The sequence below is a fragment of the Scyliorhinus torazame genome, chromosome 19 (assembly GCF_047496885.1).
Source record: "Scyliorhinus torazame isolate Kashiwa2021f chromosome 19, sScyTor2.1, whole genome shotgun sequence".
Classification (NCBI taxonomy): domain Eukaryota; kingdom Metazoa; phylum Chordata; class Chondrichthyes; order Carcharhiniformes; family Scyliorhinidae; genus Scyliorhinus; species Scyliorhinus torazame.
This window is the reverse complement of record NC_092725.1, coordinates 106,978,257-106,986,693: the sequence shown is the minus strand read 5'-3', so window position 1 is coordinate 106,986,693 and position 8,437 is coordinate 106,978,257.

Here is an 8,437-nt window from a genome sequence, read left to right as displayed (position 1 = left end):
CCTGACAGAACTCAACTTCTGGGGCCGCGCGAAGCGATCAATCGGACAACATCAGCAACTCCCACTTCACCACCCCCACAGGGCCGGGGAGTGAGGGGGGGGGGGGGGGGGGGGGATGGTCCTGAGGAGAGACACTTTGCAGAACTGGGGAGGAGCTTGAAAGAATATCTTGGATATTTCTCATGAAGCAAACTCGTGTGATTTCTGAACAAGAAACTTGTTCAGCAGACTGCGGAAAGTTTAGTCCTTTTTATAAAAATCCTGAAATATTCTAAACGATTCCAACCTGAGCTGCAGATGTTGGGACGGAAAATACCACTGGGTGAATAATTTCCATCGCGGAATGACCCTGTAATGTTTATCGTTAATTTTCCAGGCAGGAAATGGTCCAAGTATTTGGCTGGCGTTTGTTTCACACCCAGTATAGCCCCTGGGGCTACAGTCCGGTGTGATTCTTCTAATCCAGGCATCAATTCCACAACGGCAGAGTTAATCTGCAACCACACTTTCTGTGTGTGTGCGCTGGGGGTTCGGTGTATGTCGGTGCAGTGGGGCGCTGTATATGTGTGTGAGGGGTGTGTGTGTGTTTGGGGGCTGTGGGCGTGTGGGGGGGCCTGTGTCTGTGGGGGGACGGGGAGTGTGGAGAGGATGGAGGGGAATGTGTGTGTGGGAAAGGGAGATGTGTGTGGGGGGGCTGGAAGGGGTATGTGTGTGGGGGGGCGGGGGTGTGGGGAGGGGGATGTGTGTGAGTGGGGGGGGGGTGGAAGGGGTATGTGTGTGGGGGGACGTGGGTGTGGGAGGGGGATGTGTGTGTGTGGGGGGGTGGAAGGGATGTGTGTGGAAGGGGTATGTGTGTGGGGGGGACGGGGGTGTGGGGAGGGGGATGTGTGTGGGGGGTGGGTGGAAGGGATGTGTGTGGGGGGTGGGGTTGTGGGGAGGGGGATGTGTGAGTGTGGGAGGGGGAGTGGGAGGGGGGGGTGGGTGGAAGGGATGTGTGTGTGGTTGCAACGATATTTCCTGTGAAACCCAAACTGCCTTTTATAAATGTCAGGATAAACCAGGTCAGGGACTTTGGTGGAAAACCAAAACCTGCAAAGCAAGAATTGCATTTGTATAGCACCTTTCGCAACCACCGGACAGCCCAAGGTGCTTTACAGCCACGGACTAATTTTTTGAAGTGTAATCACTGTTGCGATGCTGGAAACACATCAATCAACGAAGTGCACAGGAAGCTCCCAGGAACAGCATTAGTGAGCAGAGAATCTGTTTGTGTGTTGTTAACTTGGGAATAAATGTTGTCCTGGACACCCGGGAGAACGATTCTGAGACTTCTCTAAAACGAATGGCACTTTTTGAGTCCAGAGGGAAGACACAGCTTCATTTTAATATCTCAGTCCAAATACAGCACCACTGGCAGTGCAGCATTCCCTCAGTACTGTGGAGTTTTTATTCCCAATGTTAGAGTGGGATTTGAACCCATAGCCGTCTGGTCTAGAGGACAGTGCGCTAGTGAACCAGCTCACAGCTCACACCAACTATCCAGATGTTGGAATGGCGCCAGCTTCCCGTGAGCTATAAACCGGCATTACCCCCACATTGTCCAACAACATACTGCTGGATTTCAACCCTGTAAAAACAAACTGACTCCTCCCCAGAATCAATTAGAGACGATACCCCACCCCCTTCCTTTGAAACCAAATGAATTTGGAATACGATTATGAATTAAGTATAATTTTTTTGGGTGAGGAGGCTATTAAAACGTTCTTTTCTGAGCCTGTTTCAGATGCTGGTATGGGAAATTGAGGGGAAACCGTCCCTCGATCTCTCCTTCCAGTGATGTTAACCCCATAAGGCTGTGTTTATCAAACTTTTTCCGTGGACCCATTTTTACCAACTGGCCAACCTTCGGGACCCATACCAGCCGACCTTCCTGACCCACACCGAGGTGACCTTCGCGACCCACGGCAGCCGATCTTCACGACCCACCATTTTCTCACCTTGTTTGCTGCTGACAAAATTGAGGAAATGGTTTTGGGTCCCTTTGGCCCTCGTACACACTCCTCTGTTGGATGAAGGTGAAGCCTTCCGGTGTCGGAAAGTATGGAGTCTCCATCTGTCCAAAATTAAGCTCCACAGCACAATTGTAGCACAGATGCGGAAATAAGGCTCTGTCAGTGAGACTGTCTTTCCCAATCTTAAATGCAACACCCAGATCCTGACCATTCTTGGAGTAAGAGACTTCCACTTCATCAGCATCAAAGTTCAGAAAGCAACCAATCACATCATTCTCCCCCAACATTTTGCAGCCGGGTTTTAACAATGCCTGCTGCAAGCGGCCTTCAAAAAGGCTGGGAGCATATTAAAAAAATATGCACCACACTGCGCATGCATGCCTGCTCATTGGTGCACTGGCGCAAAACTCTGCACATGCGCACCAATGAGTGGGCACGCTGCACAGTTCGGCTGCATTTTTTTATACGCTCGCAGCCTTTTTGAAGGCCGCAGCAGCCGGCATTGGTAAAAGCCTACTGCTGCAGCTGATGCGTGCAATTTGCGCAATCAGGAGCACCGCAATGGACGGCTCCGCGACCCTCCCGACACCTGCCCGCAACCCACCTGCGCGTTGCGCCCCCGACTTTGAAAATGCCTGCCATAAGGCACAGTAAGAAGTCTTACAACACCAAATTAAAGTCTTAACAGGTTTGTGAATCACCTGAGGAAGGAGCAGTGCTCCGAAAGCTAGTGATTCGAAACAAACCTGTTGGACTTTAACCTGGTGTTGTAAGACTTCTTACTGTGCTCACCCCAGTCCAACGCCGGCATCTCCACATCATGGCGACCATAAGTCACAGGCAGAAGGTTAGTCCGACACAAACAGTGAACAGTGCTGGAAATTTCCCTGGATTCATTCAGTGTTACTGAGGAAACTATGATGACCCCTTGGTCGGTATTGAGAACGAAATGGTGAAGCGCTTGGATCCGTCAAAAAAACAAACCACGATGGGCAAGTTACTTTCCCAGCGTGACTTCATATCACTCACCATTGAATATTTGCAGAAATTACTTGCAACCATTGGAGTAAACGCAGCAGAAATGGTAATGGTTCCCCCATGTTATAAGTTGCACCTACTTAGGCTGGGCTGGCTCTTCCTGCCTGAAGAAACACACTGCTCCTCCCTCACTTATGGGGGACACTTGTGAATCGAGACTGTGTGGCAACAAATTTACCTGACCCAAACTGCTAGGATAAGGGCTCTTATTTTGTGAGTTATTTCAAAAAAGCAGTGGTGGCCAACCTGCTGCCAGGGGGCCACACACGACCCACCTGGGTCCTGAGTGCGGCCCACCAGACAATTTGTTGACCGTTGCCCATCTGCATGGTCCCCACATTCCGCCAATTTCCATCCGCTTAGTTTTTTCCTTCCGCTACGACTGAAGTGATTTGCATGTAAAGCAAGAGCAAGTGAAGTGAGTTGCGGCTGATTGAACACAAGATTGACCACGACAGCCGGCCCTCTGCGTCCAAAGCATAAATATTTATTTTGTTTTGGTTAACATTGCAGCCTCATGGCGCCGAGGTCCCAGGTTCGATCCTGGCTCTGGGTCACTGTCCGTGTGTAGTTTGCATATTAATAATAATAATTGCTTATTGTCACAAGTAGGCTTCAATGAAGTTATTGTGAAAAGCCCATAGTCACCACATTCCGGCGCCTGTTCGGGGAGGCCGGTACGGGAATTGAACCTGTGCTGCTGGCCTTGTTCTGCATTACAAGCCAGTTGTTTAGCCCACTGTGCTAAACCAGTCTGCATGGGTTTCACCCCCACAACCCAAAGATGTGCAGGGTAGGTGGATTGGCCACGCTAAATTGCCCCTTAATTGGAAAAAATTAATTGGGGACTCTAAATTTTTTTATATATATATATATTTATTTTGTTATTACCATTTGAAGTTTATGCGAGTTCTATTAATATATATATTCTGTATTCTGTGGAACTCTTTACTGCAGAAGGCTTTGGAGGCCATATCATTGAGTGTCTTTAAGACAGAGTTAGATAGGTTCTTGATTAATAAGGGGATCAGGGGTTTTGGGGAGAAGGCAGGAGAATGGGGATGAGAAAATATCAGCCATGATTGAATGGCGGAGCAAACTCGATGGGCCATGTGGCCTAATTCTGCTCCTATGTCTTATGGTCTATATAAATGGCTAAACATTTTCCATGAAATGTTCGGCTTGTATTAAATGTATTTAATCTTATTCATTGGGAGTGAACAAGCCCAATTTCAATCCTGTGGCCCACTGAGATGAAGGTGTTCCACTGACTAAGCAGGGTTGTAATTAGAATGGGGTCGGTTACCTCAGTTGGCTGGATGCCTTGTTTGTGAGGCAGAGTGTTGCCAACATTGCGGGTTGAATTCCCATATCGCCTTCTCAACCTTGCCCCTAGCCTGAGGTATGGTGACCCGCTGGTTAAATCACCACCAGTCAGTTCTCCCCCTCAAAGGGAGAGCAGCTGATGGGTTGGGTCCTCAGGGTCTGTGGTGACATTTGCTATTAGAATGGGGATGAGTGTTTCCAATGCTGTGTAGGTCTGTTTGTTAGCAATAATTTGTGTAACAAGCCTGGTCAGTGTTACCATCTCAGAATTGTAAAACTTTGCTAATAAAGTTGAGCTTGTAAATTGCCAGTAGAAGATAGCCTGCCAATATTTACCCGACATAAAACATCTGAAGAATGTGTATTTTCTAGGACTATGTTGCAGTAAGTAAGTGTGAGTGTTTGGATGCAATGCCAAATTAACACTAGTGTTTTCCACCATCTGTTTTGTAGTTCCAGGTTAAATTGGTTGGAGCAGTTTAGGGTTGCCAACCCTGCTGGATTGTCCTGGAGTCTCCCTAATAGAAGATCAATCTCTAGGACACTGCTATGTGCAACCCTGCAGAAAAATCATTGGAACACCATTAAATAGTCTTTTTTGTAATTTTCTGTAAACATTTCCCTTTACCAGATGTAAGAATATTTAAAAATGGAGAAAACGCTCTTTGCTTGTCAGTCAAGCATCATCCAATTGGGTAAGGAATCCTTTTACTTTTCAATTGGTGGAGGAAGGCAGTGTGCCACGAGGATGGGTGTGTTGGGGGTCTACTGGCTGGAATCTGGGGGAAAGTCAGGTGATGAAACCTCCAGGAATACATTTAATCACAGTGGCAACCCTAAGACTCGCCCTGCCAGCATTGCAGGTTTCCACCAATTATGTTAGTTGGGGAAGGATCTTCAAAGCACATACATTTTCTTAGGCAATGATGCACAAGAATAGGGATATTTAAAAATGGACAATTTACTCAGTTCACTCAGGCCTTCTAAGTTGCAGTAGCAGCAATCATTTTTAGTGATCACAGAATCATAGAAAATTCAGTGCACAAGAGGCCCTTCAACCAATTGAGTCTGGACCGACACATGAAAAACATTTGACCTAGCTACCTAACCCCATTTGCCAGCATCTGGCCCATCACCTTGAATGTGATGATGTGCAAAGTGCTCTTTTTAAAGGATGTGAGGCAACCTGCCTCTATCACCCTCTCAGCCAATGCATTCTAGTTCGCCACCACCCACTGGGCAACAACCTGGTGAATCCTCTCTGCATTCCCTTCACTGCAATCACATACTTACGGTAGCACAGTGGTTAGCACTGTTACTTCAAAGCTCCAGGGTCCCAGGTTTGATTTCCGGCTTGCGTCACTCTCTGTGTTGGAGTCTGCACGTTCTCCAGGTGCACCGGTGTCCTACCACAAATCCCAAAAGACTTGTTAGGTGAATTGGACATTCTGAATTCTCCCTCAGTGTACCTGAACAGGTGCCGGAATGTGGTGACTAGGGGTTTTCACAGTAACTTCATTGCAGTGTTAATGTAAGCCTACTTGTTATATTACTCTTTTGGCAATATATCTCTTACTCTACTTCTTATCCAGAATGGTCTGACGGTGTGATTCTGAAGAAACCACATGTCTTCAACTTAAAGCAAACTAATTTATTGAGTAACGATTGATTAATATTGAGTTTGCACACTCCACAGAACTATAACTAGTAATCAAGTAATTTATAGTGAAATATTAACTAATTCAAACTACACGTGCTAAACTATGCTGTGACCTATCTATCACACTCTACTGTCTAGTCACTCCTGGTTGGAAGAGAGACCAAGATCCTCTAGGTGTTCTTATTTATAGTGGGATCCAGTGGTGCCCTCTAGTGGTTGTGTTACACTGAGATGTAATAATTAACCCTTTAGTTATCTACATATCATTACATTCCCTTTTTTTAACATTTCTTTCTTATGTTTAACAGAAGGAAAATGTATGACAATATCATAACCAAAAAGCATGATATGTATATCTCTGTACATAGCCAAATGAGTAACAATCACACAATTTACTGTAAAGTATCTACAAGTTCAGTCTATTTGGTTTTTTTCTTCGTCTCGTTGATCTTCTTAGTGGACGAGGAGGTGACGATGATGTTTTCACAGCTCTTTGCATGTCGTCACTACTTTGATTGTTGGATAGCGTATCTTGAAAGACTGTTTCGTTTAGTTGCAGGCCTGGAAAAATTTTCTGTGCTTTAATTTGCTGAAGTGCTCTACCTTCAGCTGTCTTGACTATGTATGAGCGTGGTGCTGCTCGTCTTATGATTCTGGCAGGAGCAGACCAACCTCTATCAGGTATCTTAATCCTGATGGTGTCAACTGGGATTAGTGAGTCCAAATTGGTAGCATGCATGTCATAGTACATTCTTTGACGATTACGTTGCTGTTTCATTTTCTGTATCACTGGCAGATGATCTGGATTTGGAAGTTGTAAAGGTGGTAATGTTGTTCTCAGATCACGATTCATGAGCATTTGTGCCGGTTACAGTCCTGTTGATAAAGGAGTTGCTCTGTAGGATGGAATCCAAAGCTTTATTTATGAGTTTTATGATGTGTACTCCATTTTCTACCATTCTGTTCGACTGTGGGTAATGTGGACTTGATGTGATGTGTTTAAAATTGAAGAGTTTTGAAAACTCAGCCCAGTCGTTGCTGTTGAAACACGCTCCATTGTCTTACATGACAGTGGTAGGTATTCCATGTCTGGAGAAGGTTTCTTTGCTTGCTTTTATTACAGATTTGAATGTCAGATCAGGTAACTTCAATACCTCCGGATAATTCGAGTAATAGTCGATAATGAGCACGTAGTCACGACCATTTGAATGAAATAGGTCCATACCTGCTTTGGCCCAAGGAGAGGTTTCCAACTCATGTTGCTGTAGAGTCTTCTTGCACTGCGCAGGCTGAAACCTCTGACATGTCTCAAATCCAGGTACCATGTCAGTGATGTCCCGATTTATACCTGGCCAGTATACTGCTTGTCGAGCCCTTCTCTTACACTTCTAAATTCCGAGATGACCTTCATGAATCTGACTGAGTATCCTGGGTCTGAGACGTAGCGATATGACTATTCGGCCGAGTCGAAGAAGTAGACCATCCACGATCGTCAAATCTGCTTGAACGTTTCTAAATTGAGGACACTGCCCTTTCGGCCATCCATTATTGATATGGTGTATGACGTAGCAATGCATCCTTCTTTGTCTCCTCTCGGATAAGGTTGATCTTTTAATCCGAGGCCGGAAGTTTGTCTGCACGCAGCTGTACTTGAGATTCAACATGTTGTGTGAACTCAAATGGTTCATTTTGTGAAGTGATGGAGCGTGAAAACGCATTTGCTATGATCACATCTTTTCCTGGTGTATAGATGAGGTCGAAGTTGTATCTTCTGAGCTTCATCAAAATTCTTTGGAGTCGTGGAGTCATGTCGTTGGGATCCTTCTGTATAATGTGAACCAACGGTCTGTGATCCGTTTGTACAGTGAAAGTGGGGAGTCCATAAACATAGTCATGGAACTTCATATATGCCGGTTTGTAGACCAAGACATTCTTTTTCTATTTGAGCCTATCAACATTCTGTTGGTGTCATCGCTCCGGATGCATATGCAACAGAAACCCAAGATGAACTGTCATCTTTCTGCAACAACAGTGCTCCTATTCTGTCCTGACTCGCATCAGTCGAAATTTTTGTCTCCCTGTTTGGATTGAAAAATGCCAATATTGACACAGTTGTTAGCTATGATTTCAAATCAAGCCACTCATTTTGATGATCTTTTTGGGGCAACATGGTAGCACAGGGGTTAGCACAGTTGCTTCACAGCTCCAGGGTCCCAGGATCGATTCCCGGCTTGGGTCACTGCCTGTGCGGAGTCTACACATTCTCCCAGTGTCTGCATGGGTTTCCTCTGGGTGCTCCGGTTTCTTTCCACAGTCCAAAGATGTGCGGGTTAGGTGGATTGGCCATGCTAAATTGCCCTCAGTGTCCAAAAAGTTTAAGTGGGGTTGCTGGGTTATGGGG